This window comes from Hipposideros armiger, unplaced genomic scaffold (genome assembly GCF_001890085.2).
Source record: "Hipposideros armiger isolate ML-2016 unplaced genomic scaffold, ASM189008v1 scaffold_39, whole genome shotgun sequence".
In the NCBI taxonomy this organism is placed as follows: domain Eukaryota; kingdom Metazoa; phylum Chordata; class Mammalia; order Chiroptera; family Hipposideridae; genus Hipposideros; species Hipposideros armiger.
The window spans coordinates 2797288-2821768 of NW_017731389.1; the positions used below are offsets into that span (position 1 = coordinate 2797288).

The 24481-nt window shown below is 38.0% G+C and overlaps 1 protein-coding gene across 2 annotated transcripts in view; it reads right to left on the reverse strand.

The window, feature by feature from the left end:
• CABCOCO1 (ciliary associated calcium binding coiled-coil 1) overlaps positions 1 to 24481 on the reverse strand; it is a 793651-nt gene that overhangs the window by 270184 nt on the left and 498986 nt on the right. For both annotated transcript variants that reach the window (XM_019638395.1, XM_019638396.1), the window contains exon 4: positions 4975 to 5070. The gene's annotated coding sequence lies outside the window, so the exon portion shown is untranslated. The remainder of the gene's footprint in view (positions 1 to 4974; positions 5071 to 24481) is intronic.

Here is a 24481-nt window from a genome sequence, read left to right on the forward strand (position 1 = left end):
GTGTGTGTGTGTGTGTGTGTGTGTGTGTGTGTGTGTATATATATATATATATATATATATATATATATATATATATATATATATATATTGCTAAAATAGGTGACAATGTAGGTTTTTGGAGGCTACTCCAGAGGATACTTAAGAATTTTTAACTCCAGAAATATAGCAAAAAAAAGTCAAAAGATATAGATTATGTAAACAACTTTACAATTACTGCAGTGATGCTTGTTTGTTTTTTAATGTTCACTTTGATCTGCTCTGTCCTATTACAGTTGGTCCTTGAACAACACGGGTATGAACTGTGCCAGTCCATGCATATGAGGGTTTTCTCCAATGAATACTGTAAATGCATTTTCCTCATGATTTTCTTAATAACATTTTCTTTCCTCTAGCTTACGTTATTGTAAGAATACAGTATATGATACATATAACTTACAAAATATGTGTTAATAGACTATTTATGTTACAGGTTAGCAGGTTATTAGTCGTTAAGATTTTAGGGAGTCAAGTTATATGCAGATTTTCAACTGTCAAAAGTTATATGCAGATTTTCAACTGTGTGGTGAGTTAGTGCCCATAACCACTGCATTGTTCAAGGGTAAGCCGTAATTGGTGCTTTATTTTATAGTAGCAATAACAAAAATCATAGTAAATAACAATATCTAACAGTTACTGAGAGTTTACTATGTCTGAGGCATGAGTCTAAGCATGTTGCAGGTAGCAGCACAACAACCTTGTCAACAAGAGTACTATTGTTATCCTCACTTTACAGATTTAAAAAGTGAGGCACAAAGAGGTTAAGTAAGTTATCCAAAGTCACACAGCTTTAAAGCAGTGAAACCAAGTTTGCCAGCCAGTCAGTGTAGTTCCAGACCCCACGCTGAATCATTATGCTTTATTATTGGTAGTATTAAATGTGTTCACCAAGTTGGAATTTTTAGAGGGCTGGCAGAAAAGCACCAAAAAATCTCGTTTCTTAGAATGTATTCATGCATTTCTCTATTCAAACAAATTCCTGGTGTTTCAACTTGCATGTTTAAGTGTTGACCAACTTTAAATATTTCAAATTTATTCATTTCTACTCTTTGCTACCTACCTAAAGAACATATCTATATCTGTATCTATATCTATAGATATAGATATCTATCTATATCTATATCTATATCTATATATATATATATATGAAATTAGGAGTGTTTGGAAATAAAAATTAGTGTATATGATCAGAAATTTAGGATTTTTTTTGTAAATCAGAGAAAATGAAAAATTAAATTTCTAGAAAAAGATATATACAGAAAAGGAATCAGAATCATTATTATAGAGCTTCAAAAAAATGAAGGAAAGAAAGAAAAAAAAGGGCAAGGAGATGGACTGGGAAAAATAAAACGTGACAAAGCAACAAAATAGAAACAAGAAAAATATAGAAGGGGCAATATTTACACAGAAATTTCCATGATTTTTAGTAACTAAAAACCAGATATGTAAAACATGAGAGAAGACAGAGTTGAGTCTTTCCCATAGCTGGCTGCTGAAGTAAAGGCTGCAATGTTTCTTCATTATGACAATTGACCGGCCAGATAAATTATGATTCAGTAAGTTACAGGTGTGGGAAATGAAGTGGAAATGTACAAGGGACTCAGCAAACTGTAAAACTGCATCGGCTTTATCAGTGGACTCGTGTTGAGTCCATCTAGTTGATGAACGTCCTTATCAGCCAGCAAATATAAATGACTTATGGGAACAATATTTCAGGGCATAATGACACAGCTATATCTAGTATTCTTCTCAGATCTGGGTTATTAAATATTAAATATCAAAGCTGTAAATTATAGTAGCAGCTTTATATAACTAAATTAAATTCAAACAAAACCTAATTTCCTTAATCATTGGCTGTAATCCTCCAGGAACATATGCTATTAACTCAACTACAAATGACACAGAAATTGTATGACTTCAGTTAAGTCATTTGATATCAAATTCTAATCCAGGGCAGACTTCTCTGTAAATCTCCTACAGGGATTTTAATACTTCTACAATCATATTGGCTTTTACAGAGTAACTAATCTTTTCATACTCTTATTTCTCACTCCTTTATCCAATTTCTTCTTATTTTTTTCCTCGCTCTCTCTTTTTTTTTCTCTCAGAGCATATTCTAGGTCATTTTTTTTTAAAACAGACTTCCCATGGAATTAAAAAAAATTATCCAAAATTATCACCAGAGTTATCATAACCGGAGATTGTGCACAAAGAACTAATTAAACTTAACTGGGAGAATTTTTAGATCCAATTAACTGTCTATGGCCATGCATGTCAGTGCAAACAGAAAACAGTAAAAAAATGATCAGTATAATTTGGCCCATTGTCCCCATGGCCAAATGTTTATCATCGAGTTTGTTCAATAATGAAGTGCATTTTGTCTATCGTAATTATGAACAAATGGCTTAAGTGAATTTATTTTGTGTTCTTCTTGAACAAATGTTAGTCATGTTTTGAATAGTCCATTATAAGTATAGGCTAAAAAATATGATTAAGAATCTAAAATTGCTTAAAGTAAAAAAGTTTGAAAGGGAGGGAAGAGTTAGTTTATATTATGGGGATATATACACCACCATAAGGAGATGAGAGTCCTGGCAAAAATGGGTGCCCGGGAAGTTTGGACTTCTGTTCATAACCAAGGTAAATGGTGGTGTGAAGCATGGGGAGGTCGGACAGGAAGGGATCAGGAGGAATAACTTCTACTTTTCTCTTCTCCCTCCTGCTGTTACCTCACATATATACATCTACGATTTACATAAATCTATATGTATGCATCTCTTTCTATACATAGAAATCCTACACTCATATATATTTATATATGCATGTATATATGTATAAGTCAACTTTGTTCTATGTTTAAAGTAAACATATATATCAGTGTTTTCTGTAGTTACTATGGACATCTGGGGTGGTTGATCGTCACACGAGGGCATGGACTTTGAACTTGTGCTTCTGCTAGGGTTCCTCCACTGCCTAACTGTGAACGTCCCCGAAGGCCAAGTTTTCAACCCTCTACTCTTTCTCCTTAACATTCTATTCTCAAAATTCAATGCTAGTCTGTATGCTGCTGTGGGTTCTGACCTCAAGGCACAAATCAGAATTCACAGAGACAGTGTTTGATTAGGAGTACAGAACTTAAAATGAGGTCTCTCTTTTGCTATGAAAAGATGTAGACTAAAAAATGAAAGAGACTCACTTTTGCCTTTTTTTGTTTAACAATGAAGCAACAGAAACAAAACAAACAGAAAAGATAAAAGAGGCAGGTGGTCCATCAAACTAGCAGTAAAAGGTCTACATTACATGCCTAACACTTTGTTTGCTCTGTAATCATAAACAATCCTTGACCTAACGTGGTTTAAGACATAAGCAATTCATATGTTCCTAGGTTTCTCCAGCCTGTGGCTCTCCATCTTGTAGATTAAGTCAGCAAAAGAGCCTGTTCTTAAGTCCCTGAGGTCAGGTGGTTGCCCTGAATATAACTGCTAGTCCCTCTGCCCTGTTTGAGGGTCAGTGTGCTTGTGACAGATGATCAGCTCTGGAAAGGCCAGGGTTGCAGTTTCGGAGCTCTTGCTCTGGTGACTCACTCAGTGGTGTTGATCCACCATTGGTGCTGCCCTCTGGGGCATCGTTAGGGCCACATTGCACTTAGAGCTCCATCACCACATGCCTTTGGCTCTGGTTCTCTTCTAAGACAGTAGGAAAACGCCTTTCCCTGCTCACACCCTACATTTACAGGGCATGCCCAGGGTGGAGAGGTTCTCTTCCCTGGTGATCACTGGCTGTAATACTCATCCGAAGTGTGTTGGTAACTCAGGACTGGAGGGGTTATAGAGCAGCCTCACAGAGCACATTTTTCCTCACCTGCTTAGGCTGACTGCGTTTGATTCACGGAGCCAGCATCCTTCTTCAGTTTTGGTAAACAATTTCTCTCAAGTGCCCTCCTTGCAGTGGCCCTACTATACTTTATCTCCCATTTTCACTCAGCCCCCATCAGTGTACATCCCTGCTGTGGACGGAATTCAAGCTTTTTGGGACTTGTGGGTCCCACAGAAACCTAGAGCATGGCTAGGTCTAGTTTGAAATGTGCAGAATAGGAGGTAGGGGTGGTAAGGGAAGAATAAACAGCCTCTCTCTCTGGGAAGGCAGGAGAGCAAGTTACAGTAGCTGCATAAGAGGTGGGTTTGGGAGTGCGTGTGAGAGGCTGAGGGGTAGAGGGGGAATTTGAAGAGTGGGGGGAAGCGAAATGTCATCCCTCTTCCATGCTAGCATGTCCAAGCCTCCATCCTGACTGCAATGTCGCTTGATAGGCTTATGTGGTCAGCCATACTGACTTCCATTTATTATAATCATTTTTTAGCTAATTCCATTAAGGACATTTTCATCTATGACTACATTTTCAACTCTTTGTAATTTTAGAAAATGGAAAACATTGTCTTGTATGCCCTTGACTCAAAATTGGATTGAATTGATTCATAATAGACTATATTTTTTTAAGTTTCTTGAAGTTTTGGAAAACATACCACTATCTATTAACCTATTTCCTACTGTTTCTATTCATCATTCATCACTCTTTTTACCACCACAATATTGGGGCTTTGTTGATGTTAGGAGAACATTACCTTGATAGAAGTCAATAACTTAGCAGCAGCTGTGTTAATATATGATTTTTCTTAAGGTTTTATGGGAAACAAAGGCAGCATTGGTATAATTGTTGAATCTTGGGCTTGTTAAAAAGTTCAATTTTTTTTCCTGTACTGGCACTTTTGAAAAGATGAGGCAATAAGAATTGCAGTCAATTTCATGCTCAATACAAAATATTGAGGTGAAAAGTTCTGTACCAGAGACTTCAAAAAAATACATATATACACATATATAACACACACACACACACACACACACACACTCACACATGGCTCATTTTAAAGGTATAAAGCTTACCTCTTCCATTAGATAATTTGGAGAGTCCAAATAGCTTCAGCCATTGCTAGGAAGTACACAATTTTCTGAAGAAAGTTACTCTTCCAACCACAACTGCTGTTCAATGAAAAGGAAAGATGCTATGGTCATGGTATTTGTGCAATATTTCTACATGATCAATTTTTGATTCAGAAAGAGGAAAAATACCCTTTACTTTCCCCCAAGGAAAGTCTGTATCAATCTGCTAAATGAGTCAAACGTTATATCTATTTGGGAGTTTAGAAATTGTTTCACAGAAAAAAAAATGTATTGCTTTTATTTATAGCTTCATAGGTCCTCTCCAAAATCCATGAATGCAGTACAGTGAAAAATTGAAACACCTAGTTTTGTTAACAAACCACCCTTTGTTTGGCTTTTCTTTAGGGTTTACAGCATAAAGGTGTTGTATTAACACTGAAGCTATTTCAAAAGCTGTGTGCAACTTTGTAAAAAAAAAAAAATAGGCTTACCTAAAGAATGAAAACCACCTCCTTAACAACATAGGGACCTTGCAACAAGTTAGGGCTCTACAAGTTGGTTGTGTAGTCTGATTTAAAACACTCCCCTCCACACACACACACACACACACACACACACACACACACACACACACACACACAGAGTCTTTGCTAGTCTAGTTTATCTTCTAAGCATACAGTGATTGCAAAATCCTCAGACCTGAAGCAACTCTTCTACAACCCAGCTGGTAGCACAATTTCAAGATGTCAGGTTAACTAGGCCATGGAATCTGCTACCCCTGCTGATAGCCAAAGATGATAAGTGAAAAGGGGTACACTTTCCCAAGTCAGGGAGAAGTAACCTCCAGTTAAGTCCATATAAGTAAGTAGCTGGGATTTTTGTTAGAACTCAGGTAGGGCTTTGGTCACTGTATTGGTCAGCTCAAGTTGCCAAGACAAGACACCACATACTGGGTGGCTTAAACAACAGACATTTATTTTCTCACAGTGCTGGAGACTGGAATCCCAAGATAAAGGTGCCCCTAGGATTGGTTTTTAGTGAGACCCCTCTTCCTGGCTTGTGATGGCCACCTCCTTAGTCCTCAATGGCCTTTCCTCTGCATGTGCAGATTGAGAGAGAAATCTCTGGTATCTTTTCCTCTTCTTTTAGGGAAACCAGTCCAATAGGATAAGGGTCCTACCCTTAGGACCTCGTTTAACCCTAAGTATCTCCTTAAAAGCCCTATCTCTAAGCACAGCCACATTGGGGGTTAGGGCTTTAATATATGAATTTTGAAGGGACACAATTCAGTCCATAACATTCTACCCTCATAGTACTTAAGTTATGAGATATCAAGGAGAAGAGTAAATATTGTTCAAGGACTTTGTGTCTTCTTATGGGAAGAAGGTTGGTGTGTTTTTGGTTGTACACAGGATAGTTGTTTCATGTTAGGAAGAAGGATAACCTTGTTATTTGCCTTAGTTGGTGATTAAATATGGCTGAAGGAGACATGTATTGGTCACAAGTTGATAAGGGGTGGACTTATAATGATTGCTTTTATGTGTCAACTTGATTGGGCTACAGGATGCCCAGGTAATTTGGTCAAACATTATTGTGGGTTTTTCTGTGAGAGTATTTTTGGATGAGATCGGTATTCAAACTGTTATTCACTTTATTCAAGTAAAGCAGACTGCCTTCCATCATGTGGGTGGGCCTCACCAAATCATTTGAAGGGCTGAAAGGCTGACCCTCCCTGGAGTAAGAGAGAATTCTCCTGCCTGGTGGCCTTCAAACTGGGACGTCTGCTCTTCCTGGTTCTACAGCAGCCTGCCATTCTTCAGACTCCAACTGGGTCATGGCCTCTGCAGATACTGGACTTGCCAGCCTCCAAAACCACATGAACCAATTCTTTATGATAAATCTCTATATATTCTGTTCTTTTGGAGAATGCTGCACTTCAAAGGCCAGCTATCTCCCACTTGTCACTTAATCATGTGTACACATATTTATTGTAAATGTTTCCTGTGTAGTCATGTTTCTATTTTATTGTTGCAAAATCTAGGAATCAGAAAATCCCAGTCACAGCTCCTACAGTTTCCAGCCTCCTAATTTGAGTCAGAAACTTGGGTGATCACAAAATATTCAAATGACTACAAAATATATGTCCTAAATTCTCTAACTTCCTAGCTGCATGACTTAGGATGAATCATGCATCCACTCCGAAATCCAGTTCTGCATTTAGAAATGTGGATAAATATACTTCCCCTTTCTACCTCATGGGATCAATTTAGAAATGCATAAGATGACACATGTAAACGTTTTTCTAAAGATACAGAGTGTCATCATATGGTGGGGTTTATTACTATTACTGCATAATATGTATACACATTTGTTACTGCGAGTTTATCTTGAATTAAAAATTCTCAGATCTTAAGAAACAGATGTTATCATGACACATCTTTGGCTAAATTGGGGGTATAACTAAGTTGCTCAAGTGCTGTAGCTACTACTGTCCCCACCTACTGCCCTGACACAAACCCCAAATTTACCAAGGAGGCACTTTCCCACTGAGCTTAGGAGGAGCTTTAGAATTCTTCTCATGCCTTGTGTGCTTAGCAGCCACTACCAGTGGACCTGAGTAGGCACACAAGTTGATACCTTGTTGTCATCTCTGAATTAGTGACTGATCGATCAGGTCTGTGGGCCACCCTGTTCTGTCAAAGCATGTCTAGATTACTGTTAATTTACAAAATACAGCATGGACCTGTGAATGGGGTGAAGAGCATGTGTCTAATGCTAACTGCTGCATTTAGTAATAGGAACCATAACGTCTTCTTCATTAGCTCCACAGCATAACCCTCAGCATTTTAAACCTTTGTGGTCAGAAATACAGACATGTCTGCTCTCCTCTGCAAATTTCCTTGCAAATTCTGCAGTTCATGGGAGTTGTCTTTGCAGAAGGGAGTTTCTTGAAAGGATACAAGAAACCAGACAGACAGTGTGCCAAGAGAAGAAAACACGCTAAATTATCCACCTTCCTCTTATCTACTACCCCTTTCTCACCTTCCTCCCCTACGATAGGCACAACTAGTCCTTCTGGGAATATTTTCTCAGTCCTTCTTCAGATTACATAGAACAAACCCGAGTTCTGTGATTAAAGTAAGCAGAAGGTTTTATGTTTCTTTTGTCACTGAGTCATAGAAAAGAAACAAAACAAAGCACGTTTGGCTCAATCAAAATCTAGCCAATCACATAGGTTTATTAAACATAGCATTGACCGAAAGAAAATATGAAGTCCTTGCCCAGGAAGGGTGGATGCCAAGAACAGAGTGATTTTCTGACTTTGTCTTTGAAATCTATAAATTCTATTCTTTGCACAAGTCACTACGTTCCTGAATAGCTGTTGATATTAAACATTGGGGGAAACTTGCAAATGGACAATGAAATGCATTTGGGATTTCCAGATGTTAGCTAGCCACACTCCATGAGAATGCTACTCACATCTGTTTTTTACCTCCAGAGTACATAAAACACTTTATTTTCTCTCCTATTATTCGATCTCCTTATTTTTGTGGCCAAGTATATATTGGATGCAAAAACTTTTTCAGACCAAAACTTGGCATGTGAACTCTTGATTTGGCCGCATTTGGGTTACCACCAATTTGCAAAATAAAGTATGAATAGTAATCCAGCTGTAAGAGTGCAAAGTAAAATAAATCTCTACTTTACCATCTTATCAGGGAATATAAATCAATCTGGCACATACGTCAACCTTAATTTCTGTGTAAAAGTTCCAGATGTAGTTATGATTCTATTTTATAAATATAACCAGCATGTTACATATAATGAGAATTAAAGACCCCATGGATCTCATGAATGGCCCTTTCCTCATAAACACAACCTAAGCCCAGAGCCGTCGAATTCGATTGCATTCCCTTGACAATGTTGCCTCTGTACTGATTTTCTTCATCTCTTTCTTCCTGCCCTTTACTCAACTCAAGTTCTTTCCCCTCTCCTTATTTTGTGCCATGTACATGCCTCCTCCATATCTATGGATGATAGGTTAGCCGTTAGGGGAGTGATCAGAACCCAAAAGGGAACTGTTTTTAGGACATTTATCTGTAGGAGCAATTTGGAATGTTGACCTCCACCATTTTTTTGTATCTCAAAGTAGGCATCGATATTAAACTCTTGCTATGGGTTTTCAAAGTGGAGTCAGTCATATCTGACCCCTGCTGCTACTCTGCCTTCCTAGCCCCAGGGCAGCACCTGCTCTCTGTCCACTGTGTGCAACTGTGTGCAGTCCTTGCATAAACAGGCCAGACCACCTAGGATTTTCAGCCACAGTCAAACTTAAGAAAAAAACAACAACCAACCAAACAAACAAACAAAACAACCCTAAACACTGGCTCTCATTTATTATGTACCATTTATGATAATATAGGCACACTACCTTCTTTAGTGCCACAACAGCCTGTTAGAACAGTATTCTTATGACTGAGGAAAGAGAGGTTTTGAGAGATTAATGTACTTGCCTGTAGTTACAGTTAGGTTGGTCTGATGCCAAAGCCCATGCCTTCACTGTGAGCTGCTGCTCTCACAGCCATACTGCATGCTGGAAGCAATCTATCCTAACCCTTCCTCCCAGTTCTGCAATCCAGCTATCTCCTTTCCTTGGTGTGTTTCATCCCTTAGTGCTTTGCGATCCTGCATCCCAACAACCCCAGTTCCCCAGGCTGCATTCCCCTGGCACCCCACTGAGCTTCTCCTCTCTTGTAAATGTCATCCCCCATTAAAGTCATTGTCGCCTGGGTTTAATGTCCTCTGCTTCTCTTAACTCACCAGGCATTTCCTTTATTTACTCAGAAGCTTGACACATGGATCAGTCTATTTTTCTACCAAATTTAGTTTTAAGACATTTTTTATTTCCCATTGTCTCTATCCTGATAGAGACATCAAATTCTGTACTGCCTTTATTTTCTTCCAGTTTGCTGGCGTCCTCCATCTCCCTTTTTGCCCTACGCATCACAGACTTTATAGCTGATATCTGAACAGTTATCAGCCATCCTTGGTTCCCTTAGATCTCCACAATCTTCCAACTCTGCCTGCGAAAACTGAACCCATGACAAATGTGACAATCCCCTTTCTCTACGCTTAGACAGCTGAAGGCCGCCAGAGGAAACTGCATATTTCTATATGTTGGTGCTTATACAAGTTCTGAATTGTTCATTAACGCTTCATTTACTTTTGCTTAGATTCCACCCTTTTCCCTCAGATACAGGCCCAAATCTTGACCACTCTCCTCAAATTCCCCACACAACACCCACCCTTCACTGTCAGAACATGGCCTCACATTATACATCTCTGTGCGTGCTGAGGTCCTCAAGCTTGGTCTCTGTTGACTACCTGTCTCCCTTTAGCCCTTGTCTTATCTGTTATACACTTACAACTTCCTTCCTTCCTTCCTTGCAATCTCGGAGGACAAGTCCCTTCTGCTGCCTGGAATCCCTTTCCCCTTTCTGCTCTATTTGGCTAATTTCTCACTCATCTTAAGGCATCTCAGGTGGTCAATATTCCAAGAAGAGTTCTTTATATCTGGTCTCATAGTTGTGTCATGTGGTTCTCCTCAGAGCTTTCCCACCACACATGCTTACACTTATGCTTACAATGTTTTATTGTAAAGCTTTTTAGGTTTTTGCTTCCTAGACTACACGGTCTGAAAATTAAGTTTGCAAACTTGTTGCAATGATGCTGCTAACCTTTTCTGACATCAGAGGGATTATTCATTAGGAATTTGTACCAATTGCACAAACAGTTAGCCAAGTTTACTATTTGGAAGTGCTGAAAAGGCTGCAGGGAAAAGTTAGACGACCTGAACTTTCTGCCAACAATTCATGGCTCTTGCATCATGACAATGCACCAGCTCACACAGCACTGTCTGTGAGGGAGCTTCTAGCCAGTAAACAAATAACTGTATTGGAGCACCCTCCCTACTCACCTGATCTGGCCCCTAATGACTTCTTTCTTTACTTGAAGATAAAGGAAATATTGAAAGGAAGACATTTTGATGACATTCAGGATATCAAGGGTAATACAACAGATCTGATGTCAATTCCAGAAAAAGAGTTCCAAAATTGCTCTGAAGGGTGGATGAGGCACTGGCATCAGTGCATAGCTTCAAAGGGGAGTACTTCAAAGGTGACCATAATGATATTCAGCAATGAGATATGTAGCACTTTTTCTAGGATGAGTTCGCAAACTTAATTGTCTGACCTCATACATTGTGAGGTCCTCAAGGTCAAGGACCAGATCCTACTCACATTTAAATCCTCAGTGCCTAGTGCAGGCCTGTCACATAAAAGGGATACAGTTTTACTTATTTTTCTTACCAAACTTCTTACCTTGGGGGAGGCCCAAGACAGTGGCAAAGTAAGAGGATGTTGAACTCACCCCCTCCCATAAGCAAACTCAAATATACAGATATATAGATAGCAATTACAAAACATCTGAGGGCCAAATATGCAGGTTCTGATCAACAAACAAGAGAAAGAGGCCCAACAGAGAAGGCTGGGAAGCCCTCAGGGGCTGCAGGAACTCTCCAGGCCAGAGGAGCTAGGGAGTGTCATTGTTTACATTTCCCTCTACGGTGACAGGGTGGCAGGAGCTCTATTATTGTGCTTTGGACTACCTGTAAGATCACAATGCCATGTTCTCAGCCACACCGTCTGGAGCCTTCTGCCTCAGAGTAAAGATAGTCAGCGGGAACAACAGGGCTTCACCATACGCACCTGGCCTCCCTGCAAGTCACTCCAGACCCAAAGGCCGATGCCCTAGGTGACACAAGCTCCTATTCAGCTTCAACCAGCCTTCCAAAGCCTACACAGAGGTTGCTTCTACATGGGACCATTTTCTCTACAACAAACAAGAGACGATATAGAGAAGGCTAGGGAGCTACAAGTGCTCTTGGGGCCTGTGGGAGTTCTTCAGCGTTGCTGGGGCTGGTGAGCACCATTGTTTAAATCCCCCTCCACCTCCACAGGGTGAGTGGCTCTCTATCAAGGTGCTCTGGCCTACCTGTAAGGTCGCTGCTGTGCATTCCTGGATTCAATGCCTGAGCCCATTTTGGCCCCGAAAAAAGGGAGCAAGCAAGGTCAACAGGGCATTATTACGCACACCTGGCCTCTCCACGTGGAGCCTCTCTGGCTTAATAGGCCAGTACCCTGGATGCCTTAGGCACCTACTCTCAGCTCCTACCAGCCCACCAAAATCATATGACACACACAGCATACACAGAGGTCACTTCTATGCAAGGCCACTTTTACAAGACTGAGAGAGACAGCCACTTTGTTTAATTCATATAAATAAACATAGAAAATCAAACAAAATAACAAAACAGAAAGATATATCTCTGATGAAAGAACAAGAAAAATCCCTGGGATGTGGGGGTAACCTAAGGAAACAGAGATAAGTAATTTTCCTGATAAAGAATTCAAAGAAAGGGTCATAAGGATATTCACCAAACTTGAGTGTGGAATACAGGAACTTAGGGAGAACTTCAACAAAGAGTTAGAAAGTATATGAAAGAACCAACCAGACCTGAAGAATACAACAACTGAAATGAAAAGTACATTGGAAGGAAAAGACAGTCTGGGGAATGTTGTAAATATTTTTTAGGGGGCCAGTTGGATTCATGTCTTGTTAAGGAAACTACTGCATAGACAGTGTAGAGGCCTGACCACCACACTGTATTTCTGAAGCCGATGTTGAATAACATTATATGTCAACTACAATTATATATACATATAGTCACGGGATGTGGAGTAGAGTGTGGGAATGGAGTCAATGGAATTGTAATAGACAAGTATGACATCAGGGGTGGGAGGGCAGTGGATGTGGGGAGGGGGTTGTTACTTTGTGAGGGGTGAAAGGATAACTATTGCATTGTTCTGTACACCTGAAACTAATAAAAAAATACATTGGAAGGAATCAATAGCAGATTAGCTAATACAGAAGAATGGATCAGTGACCTGGAATAAAGTCTAACAGAAATCAACCAATCAAAAAGGCAAAAAGAAAAAATAATAATTTGAATAAGAGGATAGTTTAAGGGATTTCTGGGATATAATATCAAGCACTCAAGCATTTACATTATAGGGATCCCAGAAGGAGAAGAAAGAGAGAAAGGAAAAGAAACTATTTAAAGAAAGAATGCTGAAAATCTTCCTATCCTGGGAAAGGCAACAGAAATCCATGTCCAGAAAGCACAGAGATTTCCAAATAAGATGAACCCAAAGAGACCCACACTAAGGCATATTGTAATTAAAATGGCAAAAATTAAAAATTGAGAGACAATCTTGAAGGAAGCAAGAAGAAAACCATAATTTTCTTCAAAGGAAACCCCATAAGGCTATAGCTGATTTCTCAGCAGCAACTTTACAGGCCGAAGGGAATGGTGAGACATCTTTAAAGTGCTAAAAGAAAGGAACCTACAACCTAGAATAATGTGCCCAGCAAGGTTATCATTCAGAATTGAATGAAAGAACTTCTCAGACTAGCAAAAAGTAAAGAAGCTCATCACCATGAAACCAACTTTAGGAGAAATGTTAAAGGGTCTTCTTTAAGCAGAAAAAAAAAAGCTATAACAAGAAATAAAAAATGTATATATAAGAAAAGGATACATCTCACAGGTAAAGCCAAATATTTAGTAAATACAGTAAATCAGAATTTAAAAACTACTATGAAGATAAAAAAATGTATTAAACTCACCTCAAACTACAATAAGTAGTTAGGAAATACACAACACCAAAAGAGCTAAGACATAACATCAGTAACATAATACAAGAACCAGGGAATAAAAATGTAATCCTAATAGAATATATTCAAAATTAAACACCTATCAGCCTAAATTAGACTGCTATAGATATAGAAAGATACCCACTAACCTCATAGTAACAAACCAAAAACCTCCAAAAGATATACCAGGAACAGTGAGAAAGGAACTAAACACTAAAGAAAACCAACAAACCACAAGGGAAGAGACCAACAGAAGAACGGAACAGAGAACTATAAAAGCTACCAAAAGACAATTAACAAAATAGTAATAAGTACATACTTATCAATAATCACTTTAAATATAAATGGATTAAATGCTCCATAAAAAGACATAGGGTGGCTGAATGGATTAAAAAATGTGACTCATCTATATGCTGCTTACAATAGACTCACTTCAAATCAAAAGACACATACAGTCTGAAAATAGAGTGATGGAAAAAGGTATGCCATGAAAATAGAAATGAAAAGAAAGCTGGGGTAGAAATACTCATTATCAGACAAAATAGGTTTTAAAGCAAATAAACAAAAAGACACAAAGAAGGATATTACATAATTATAAAGAGCTCAATCCAAGAAGAGGATATAACAATCATAAATATCTACATACCCAACATAGGGACATCTAAATATATTAAGCATTATTAGTGGACACAAAGGGAAAAATCTACAGTACTACATTAATAATAGGGGATTTTAATACCCCACTCATAAATGAAAAAATCATCCAGGCAGAAAATTAATAAGGAAATAATGGCCTTAAATATAATATTAGAGTAGATCACCTTAATAGACATTTATAGAACATTTAATCCAAAAACTGCACAATGCATTTGTTTTTTCAAGTGTTCATAGAACATTCTCCAAAACAGATCATATTAAGCCACAATATAAGCCTCGATAAATTCAAGAAGATTTAAATCATAATAAGCATCTTTTCACAATCACAATGGCATGAAACTAGAAATCAACTATAGGAAGAAAACTAGAAAAAAACAGAAATATGTTGAAACTGAATGACATGCTACTAAGCAACCAATGGATCAAAGAGGAAATCAAACAAGAAATCAAAAACTATCCTGAAACAAGTTAAAACACAGCTTTTCAAAGTTTATGGGATGCAGCAAAAGCAGTTCTAAGAGGGAAGGTCATAACTACAAGTATATAGGTCTGACTCAAGAAACAAGAAAAATCACAAATAAACAATCTAACTCCATACTTAAAGAAACTAGAAAAAAAAGAACAAACAAAACACCAAGTAAACAGAAGAAAGGAAATAGTTAAGATTGAGCACAGATAAATGAAACAGAAATTTAAAGAATAGAAAAGATCATTAAAACTAAGAGCTGGGGGCCGGCCGAGTGGCTCAGTTGGTTAAGAGCTCGCTCAAGAGTTTGAGCTCTGAGCAACAGTGGTTCGAGTCCAGCCCGAGCTGAGCAGCCGCTGAGCTGCCAACAGGTAGCAGGATGGCTCAGCTAAAAAAACAAACAAACAAACAAAAAAAAAACTAAGAGCTGGTTCTTTGAAAAGATAAACAAAATTGACAAACCTTTAGTCAAACTCATTAAGAGAAAAAGAGAGCCCCCAAAAATAAAATCATACATGAACAAGAAGTTACAACTGACACCACAAAAATACAAAGAATCATTAAAGAACACTATGAGCAATTATATGCCAACAAATCTGACAATCTAGAAGAAATAGATAAACTTCTAGAAATATATAACCTTGCAAGATGAACCAAGAAGAAGTACAAAATCTAAACAGACCAATTACTAGCAATGAAATTGAAGCAGTTATCAAAAAACTCCCAACAAATGGTTAAGAGCTGGCTTGGGACACCAGAGGGCCCTGGTTCGGATCCCACATATGAGGGCCAGTGACACTGCCCTCTACAACTAAGATGCTGAACAACAGCTCAACCTGGAGCTGGGCTGCCATGAGTCGCAGGCGACGATGTAGGCTGCAGACACTGCTGCAGTGGGTTGTCATGGCTACCGTGAGTAGCCAGCATCCAGCGTGAGTGGCCAGCAGCCGCTGTGAGTGGCCATCCAGAAGCCGGCGACTGATCTGCCTCACCTGGGAAGAGCGCAATGACGGTGCCAACTTGGGCCAGTGAAGCAACGTTCTCCACAACTAGACTGAAGAACAAAAGGACAGCAACTTGTCTGTTCCCCTTCCCCCAATTCCCCAGCACTGTTTCCATCCCCTAATTCCCCAATAAAAATCTTTAAAAAAAGAAACAAAAACTCCCAACAAATAAAAGTCCAAGACCAGACTGCTTCACAGGAGAATTCTATCAAACATTCGAAGAATTAATACCTATCCTTGAACTGTTTCAAAAAATTGAAGAGGAAGGAACACTTCAAAACTCATTCTAGGAAGCTAGCATTACCCTGATACCCAAACCAGACAAAGACATTACAAAGAAAAGAAAGGAAGAAAAGAAAATTATAGGCCAGTATCCTTGATGAACATAGATGCAAACATTTTCAACAAAATATTAGCAAACCAGATTCAAGAACATATTAAAAGGATTATACATCATGACCAAGTGGGATTCATCCTAGGAATGCAAGAATGATTCATCATCCATAAATCAATGTCATGCATCACATTAACAAAATAAAGGATAAAAACCATATTATTACTTCAACAGATACAGAAAAAGCATTGTGAAAATTCAACATCCTTTTATGATAAAAATTTTCAACAAAGTGGGTATAAAAGGAACATGCCTCAACATAATAAAGTCTACATATGAGTGACCCATAAGTAATATCACACTCATTGGTGAAAAACTGACAGCCCTTCTTCTAAGGTCAGAAACAACACAAGAATGCCCATTATCACCACTGCTATTCAAAATAGTATTGAAAGGTCTAGCCACAGAAACCATATAAGAAAAAGAAATAAAAGACATCCACATTGGAAAGAGAGAAGTAAAGCACTCATTATTTGCAGATGGCATGATACTATAGAAAACCCAATAGACTCCACCAAAAAACGATTAGAACTAATAAATGAATTCAGTAAAGTTGCAGTATACAGAATCAATATACAAAAATTTGTTGCATTTCTATACACCAATAATAAGTGATTGGAAGGAGAAATTAAGAAAATAATCCCATGTACAACTGAATCAAAAAGTATAAAATACCTAGGAATAAATTTAATTAAACAGGTGAAAGATCTGTACTCTGAAAACTATAAGACATTGAAGAAAGAAATTGAGCAAGTTACAAATAAATGGAAGGACACACCTTGCTCATGGATTGGAAGGATTAATATTGTTAAAATGTCCTCACTACCTACAGCAATATCTGGACTCATTTGCAAGCCCTACTAAAATACCAATTGCATTCTTCTCAGAATTAGAACTGCTAATCCTAAAATTTATATGGAATCACAAAGATCCCAAAGAGCTCAAGAAATTTTGAGAAAGAACACGGTAGGAGGTATCACACTTTCTGATCTCAAATTATATTACAAAACTACAATAATCAAAACAGTATGCTTGTCTATCATTATTCTGATGTCCATTATCATCATCTTTCCCTAGTTCACAAACAGGACTTATTCACCTGATTTATTAATGAAGAACATATTAGGGAGGAGCCAAGCAATATCCTTGGAGTTAAGATTTAATAAGACAAACTTTCAGTTCTTGTAAGTCACAAAAAACCAGGAGTTGATGAGAATATAAGAGGACACTTCTAAGAACTGAATTCTCTGAATTAATGGCATAGACCACAGTGACAGCTAATTACTCCACCTCTGATAATATTCTTGGCTGTCCTGGTGCTGAGTGGGGACTAGACTTGGAAGAGGATTATTAACTGCAATGGGAGGTAAATACATTGTTGTTTACCTACATGTATTGTTTAGTATCTGCATTTTAAAAAGTACTCTTGGAATCTAGACTGGAAAGACATCCATAGCCCTAGGTTTATCATTTATCTTAACCATTAAAAAGTCAATAAAGTATCCCAATACTCCGTCCACAAAACCAAAAACTAAAACTAAAACCCAAAACGATATAGTACTGGCATAAACCCAGGTAGATAGATCAATGGAATAGAATAGAGAGACAAGAAACAAATCCTCACTTATATGGTCCATTAATATATGAAAAAAGAAGCAAAGATGTACAATAAGATAAAGACAGTCTCTTCAGTAAGTGGTGTTAGGAAAACTGGACAGATACATGCAAAAAAATTGAAACTGGGCCACCTTCTTACACCATATACAAGAATAAACTCAAAATGGATGAAAGACTTTTATATGTAGTACCCGTTACCATAAAACTCCTAGACAACAACATAGGCAGTAAACTCTTTGACATCGCTCTTAGCAATATCCTTTTGGATATGTCTCCTTGAATAAGGGCAATAAAAGAAAAAATTAAACAAGTGGGGCTACATTAAACTAAGTTTTTTTGTACAGTGAAGGAAACCATCAACAAAACAAAAGACAATCTACTGAATGGGAGAGACATTTACAAATGATACATCCAATAAGGGGTTATAAGGACTCTTACAACTTAACACTCAAAATACATAAGGAACTCATACAACTTAACACCAATGAAACAAATAATACATTAAAAAAATGGGCAGAGGACATCAAAAGACATTTCTCCAAAGAGGACAGAAATACAGATGGCCAACAGACATATGAAAAGATGCTCTACATCACTAATCATCAGGTAAATGCAAATTAAAACCACAATGAGACAGCAACTCACACCTGTCACAATGGCTATCAACAATAAGTCAACAAATAACAAATGGTGGCAAGGATGTGGAGGAAAGGGAACTCTCATACATTGTTGGTAGGATTGGAAAACAGTATGAAATTGCTCAAAAAATTGAAAATAGAGTTGCAATACAATCTAGCGATTTCAATTCTGGGTATTTATCTTAAGAAAACAAGAACACTAATTTGAAAAGATGTATGTACCCCTATGTTCACTGCAGCATTACTAATAATAGCCATAGCCAAGATATGGAGGTAACCTAGATGTCCATCAATAGATGAATGGAAATGATGATATGATACACACACACACACACACACACACACACACACACACACACACACACACCCCACTGGAATATCATTCAGAAAAAAAAAAGAATGAAAAATGAAATCTTGCCATTTGTGACAGACAACATGGATGGAATTAGAGGGTATTATGCTAAGTGAATAAGACATAGAAAGACAAATACCATGTACTTTAACTTATATGAAGACTCTAAAAAAAAAAAGGGTAAGCAAAACAAAATAGAAATAGAGATAGAGAACAAGCTGATGGCTGCCAAAGGGGAGGAAGGTGGGGCAATAGGAATTTCAAAAAAGGAAAAAAAGAAAAAAATTAAATAAAGACTACAGGTTTGATGGAGCAGCAAAATATTAGCTTGCCTGGGATGATCACATCCCTCTTGCTTTAGCCATGGGTTAATAAACAAGAGAGGCGTGATGCCCCTAAAGGGAAAAGAAAATGGATGCGTGTGTGTTGGGGATCATAAGCAGTATGGGGCAAGAGGGAGAGCTGTGGGCAGAGGAGAGCTGGTTCCTCATTCTGAGAGGCAGCTGGGTTGGGCATGTAGCAAAGAGAAGCAAAGATTGTTAGAAGGAGAAGTGTGTGCTTCCTTGAAAATCAGCCACAGGGACCTGAGAAACCACACACACACTCGCACACACACAACATATAAACAAAAATAATTGCCTACCTTAACCGAGTTGGATGTGTTTCGTTAACACAATAGACAAAAATTCCACCAGACTAGCAGATGCACTAGACACTGTCCTATGCTTTTACATTTTACCTATTAAAAAGGAAGATCATATATAATATATGTGTGTATGTACATATTTATACACAAGTACAGACATATATCATATTTTTCTAGTGCTCTATGTATAACAAAAATATATTTTGTTTCACATTTTTAACACTATAAATACATAAGTGTGACTTTGGCCAAGGTCACGTTCGGGACTTCAGTTTGCAAAGTGAGGAGGTTGGACTGGGGAAACACTGCAGGTAGGCCCCTCAGCAGTGAAATGATTTTGTTGATGACAATGATAATAAAGTCGATACTCCATTCATGGACTACCGCAAAAAAGATAATTAACTCTGCTATTCTAAAAGGATTCTCAAAATATCACATACAAGTTCCTTTATGTGATATTTCTAAGGTGAGTTTATAACTTACAAGCTGCTTTCAAATCAATGAAACAACCAAATGCAATGTTATATTTGTACATCAATTTTATTTTTTAAATAGACTTAAAATTTTTACCATAGTTTTATATTTACATAAAATGTGCAAAGGTAATGCCGGGAGTTCTTGTACCTCTTCATTCAGTCTCTCTCATGTTAACAATTATATCACCATGTTCCCCTTGTTAAAACTATAGAACCAACATGAGCATATTACTCCTAACAAAACTCTAGCCTTTATTTGTATTTTTGGTTTTTTTAGCTGAGCCATCCTGCCACCTGTTGGTAGCTCAGCGGCAGCTCAGCTCAGGCTGGGACTCAAACCGCTGTTGCTCAGAGCTCAAACTCTTGAGTGAGCTCTTAACCAACTGAGCCACTCGGCTGGCCCCTTTAGCCCTTATCTGGATTTCACATGTTTTTCCACTAATGTTCTTTTTGTGTTCTGGAATCCCATAGAAGATAACACATTCATGTCTCCTTCATTTCCTCTGGTCTGTCAGAGTTTCTCAGTCTTTGCTTGTTTTTCATGACTTTGACAGTTTTGAGAAGTACTGGTAGAGTATTATCCAAAATGTTCCCCATTTGTCTGACATTTTTCTCATGGCTAGCCTGTGGTTATAGAGTTTGGGGAGGACGACCACAGAGATAAAGTTCCATTCTCATCACATACTATCAAAGGTACATTTTATCAACATGATTTATCACTGAAATGTTAACCTTGACTTCAATGTGCTTTTACAGAGCATTTTCACATTCATTACCTCATGTGATTATTTTAAGGACCATGAAGTATACAAGGCTGGCATCCTCGGCTCCATTTTATGAGGACAGACCCTGAGGCAGGGGCTGGAAATAAGGCGCTATGGCTGCCAACTCATCAATCTCTTCATAACACTCTGACCAGCTGTTCTAAATCATATCTAAAAGAAGCATTTATAAAGAGCAACATCTCACAATGTTTTCCAGGGTAATTTGTTTTATTGCTCCTGTGGTTAATAATGGCCATAGCTAAATGATAAATGGTATTTTCACCTATAGCTGTAACCCTAGGCTTGTTTGAACAAATCCAGAACAGATCAAAATGTCCAATCAAGTGATCACGGAACAAGCAACAAACTACATGAACTAACAATCATGATTTAAAGTCACATTTGGAATAAATCTTTTTTTTTAAACTATGTAAGTATTTGGTGTTTCAATAGTCATACTTTACTTTCTTAACCCTTTCACTGCATTAATTGATTTCAAGTTTTTTTTCCCAAAATGTGTCAAATATAAACAAAAAATAAAAAGTTGATATTTTAACTATTTTATGCATTTAATAATAACATTTTGAGCTGCTTTGTATATAAATGACATTTTTATTTTAAACCTTTGTTATACGGCAATAAATTTATCATTATATTGAAGTTTAGCAAAAAATACTCCCAACATATTAAGTGGCATCCATTAGATTTAAGTACAGGTAAATTAGAATCTAATGTCATTGATGACATAAAAAATTTATTACAAAATGTTATACAATATGGCGCACAAAACATCTTTGATGTTGATAGTGCAAGCCACAGGAAAACATATTAGAAAATCTTGTAAATGGAGAAAAATCTTGTAAGCAGAAATATTCATTCAGATATATCTAAACATTGCAGCAAAAGGATATTCAAGCCTTCTTACCAGACCCCAAAAATCATTTCTTTAGCTGTAAAACAGGCTTGTGACTACAAAAAAGATACAATATTTGGGGTATGTAATAATGTTGTTCACTTTTCAATCAGATAGAGAGGGAGCCTGATAACTGTCCCTCTGGAGACCCTTAAGAAAACAATAATAATGATTATCATAATTATAGCAATAATAATAATAGCTAACATATTTAACTCTTACTATGAGGAAAGCTCTGTGATAATGATAGTCTCATTTCATCCTCAAAATCTATGGGTTAAATCCTACTAATATCCTCATTCTGCAAATGAGGAAACTGAGGCTCAGAGAGACAAAGAAATTCACCCAAGTTTAAACACATCATATGCTTGAAGCATTTAGTTTGCTAGAGTTGCCATCACAAAACACCATAGAATTGGTGGCTGAAACAACAGGCATTTATTTTCCCATGGTTCCAGATCACAGAAAGTCCAAGATCAGGGTGTTGGTGGGTTTGGTTTCTCCTGAGGCCTCTCTCCTTGGCTTGCCCATGGCCACCTTGTCGCTGTGTCTTCACATGGTCTTTCCTCTGTGTGTGCATGCCTGGCATCTCTCTCTCTCTGCGCCTAACTTCCTTTTTTTATAAGGACCCCAGTCAAGCTGGATTAGGACCCACACTAATAGCTGCATTTTAATCACCTCCTTAAAGACCTTATCTTGCAATCCTGTTATATTCTGAGGTTCAAGGGGTTAGGACTTTAACATATGGATTTTGGGGAAACACAATTCAACCTATAATAGGAGCTGTGATTCAGACCCAAGTCATCTGACTCCAAAGTCAAAATCTTAACTACTCGGCTATCTCAGGAGATGAATCTATTCAGGGTAGTAAAACCACCCGCTTTTAGATTTGCTTATCATGACAGCCAATCATGCAGTGTTTCCACTGATCTGTGAGCTCCCTTCACAGGATAATGAGGCCTTGAGCTCATACCAATGACATTTACTAGCTTTATTATTTACTCCATCATTTACAAGAAACTGGCCTTAGAAAAAGGGAAGACTCAGCTACAGAATAGCTGGGGAATAATACATTTCCGCTTTGGGGTGTTGTTTATTCAATCCTAACTCATATCTTCATTTATTTATTCAACAAATATTTACTGAGTGCCTGCTATGTTCCAGGCATTTTTCTAAGCACTTTTGAAATATCAATCAATTTAAGTTTTACAATAAACATGGAGGTACTATCATTATTCTTATTTTATGGATGAGAAATCAAGGCTCAAAGAGATTAAGTCATTTGCCAACAGGCACTTCACTTAAGAGTCAAGACTCGAGCAAAGAAGGCAACTTGGAGAAGACAGCCTGACACTGGACCTTTCACCTGTACTTCAGATTTTTCTCCCTTGTTAGCTGTTGAAGTGTCTAAAGATTGATAGTTCCCATTGTCATTTACTTTGTTATTTTTTTCAGAAGAGTGATTATTACCACTCTAACTTAATAAAGTTAAGTTATTTTACTAAGCTGCTAACTTAATAAAGCTGTTTTCCCTCTATTATTATAGATAATGTGAAATGATTGCAGTTACACTTCCTATTTAATTCATGTTTCATAACAGTAATGAAATCTGTGAGTTTTCTGATTCAAATTTGTGAACCAGGAACCAAGCCTTCACCTTTAAAATGATAGGAATGATTTTTAAAACCAAAAAGGATGCAAAACCAAAAACAAACAAACAAATAAAAAACAGTGTTAGAGAGCCTAAGGGGGTGGGCCAGGGAGATTAAGGAATTCCAGGAAGATAGAATACAGACAAGATTGGGCCAGTGGAGAAACCAGGCAGGAAAAAAACAGCCGAGGATAGCGGAAGTCAGCAGTTCTTTCTGTGCGAGCCCGCAAGGAGCTGAAGTTAGACCAGCATGCGCAAAGAGCAGTCCTGCTCAAGGCATTTGGTCCATCATCGTATTTACAATAGAAATAGCTGGAGATCTCTGCTTTCTTACTTAGAGTCATCAATGATTTCAAGCAAAATTCTAAGAGTTGCCATTTGATAAAAAGATGGGGGTGGTTGAGACTCCTAGTAAAGATATAAGAGAATTAGAGCACCCCTGGGTGTGGAGTTGGATCTTGGGGATGGGGTCGAGGAGAGAAATCAAGGCGGCTCTTCCAAGGCCTGAATGAGACACACACACATCAGCTCTCCAAGGATCTCCCCTTATGTGGACAGCACTGCGTGCTTCCCCTTATTGCTGACCTGACAGTGCATCCTGTCTGAGTACCGGAATGAATCAGCTCTCTCATTCAATAGACAGATAGCAACTCAGAACATGTGTACCAAATGTCTAACTATTACACTGTTTTGTAAACCTGAAACTAATAAAAATTTTTTTTAAAATATGTCTTTTAGCCAGCCCAGTTCTTTATTTGCAAATATGAATGGACAACAAAGGATCATTAGATCATATGAGGATCAATTGATCATAAAATCCTGAAAGTGAAAGAAGGAATTCAATAAACTGAGCAACCAATAAGTGAAAACAGAAATAACTCAGGAAAGTTATGTCAATAAAATTAAAAAGTTATTGGGCTGGCCGAGCGGCACGATGGTTAAGAACTGGCTTGGGACGCCAGAGGCCCCCGGTTCGGATCCCACATATGAGGGCCAGTGACACTGTCCTCCACAGCTAAGATGCTGAACAACAACTCAACCTGGAGCTGGGCTGCCATGAGTGGCCGGCGACGGCGTGGGCTGCAGTCCCTGTGGCAGTGGGTTGCCATGGGCTACCGTGTGTAGCCAGCAGCCAGCGTGAGCAGCCAGCAGCCGCAGTG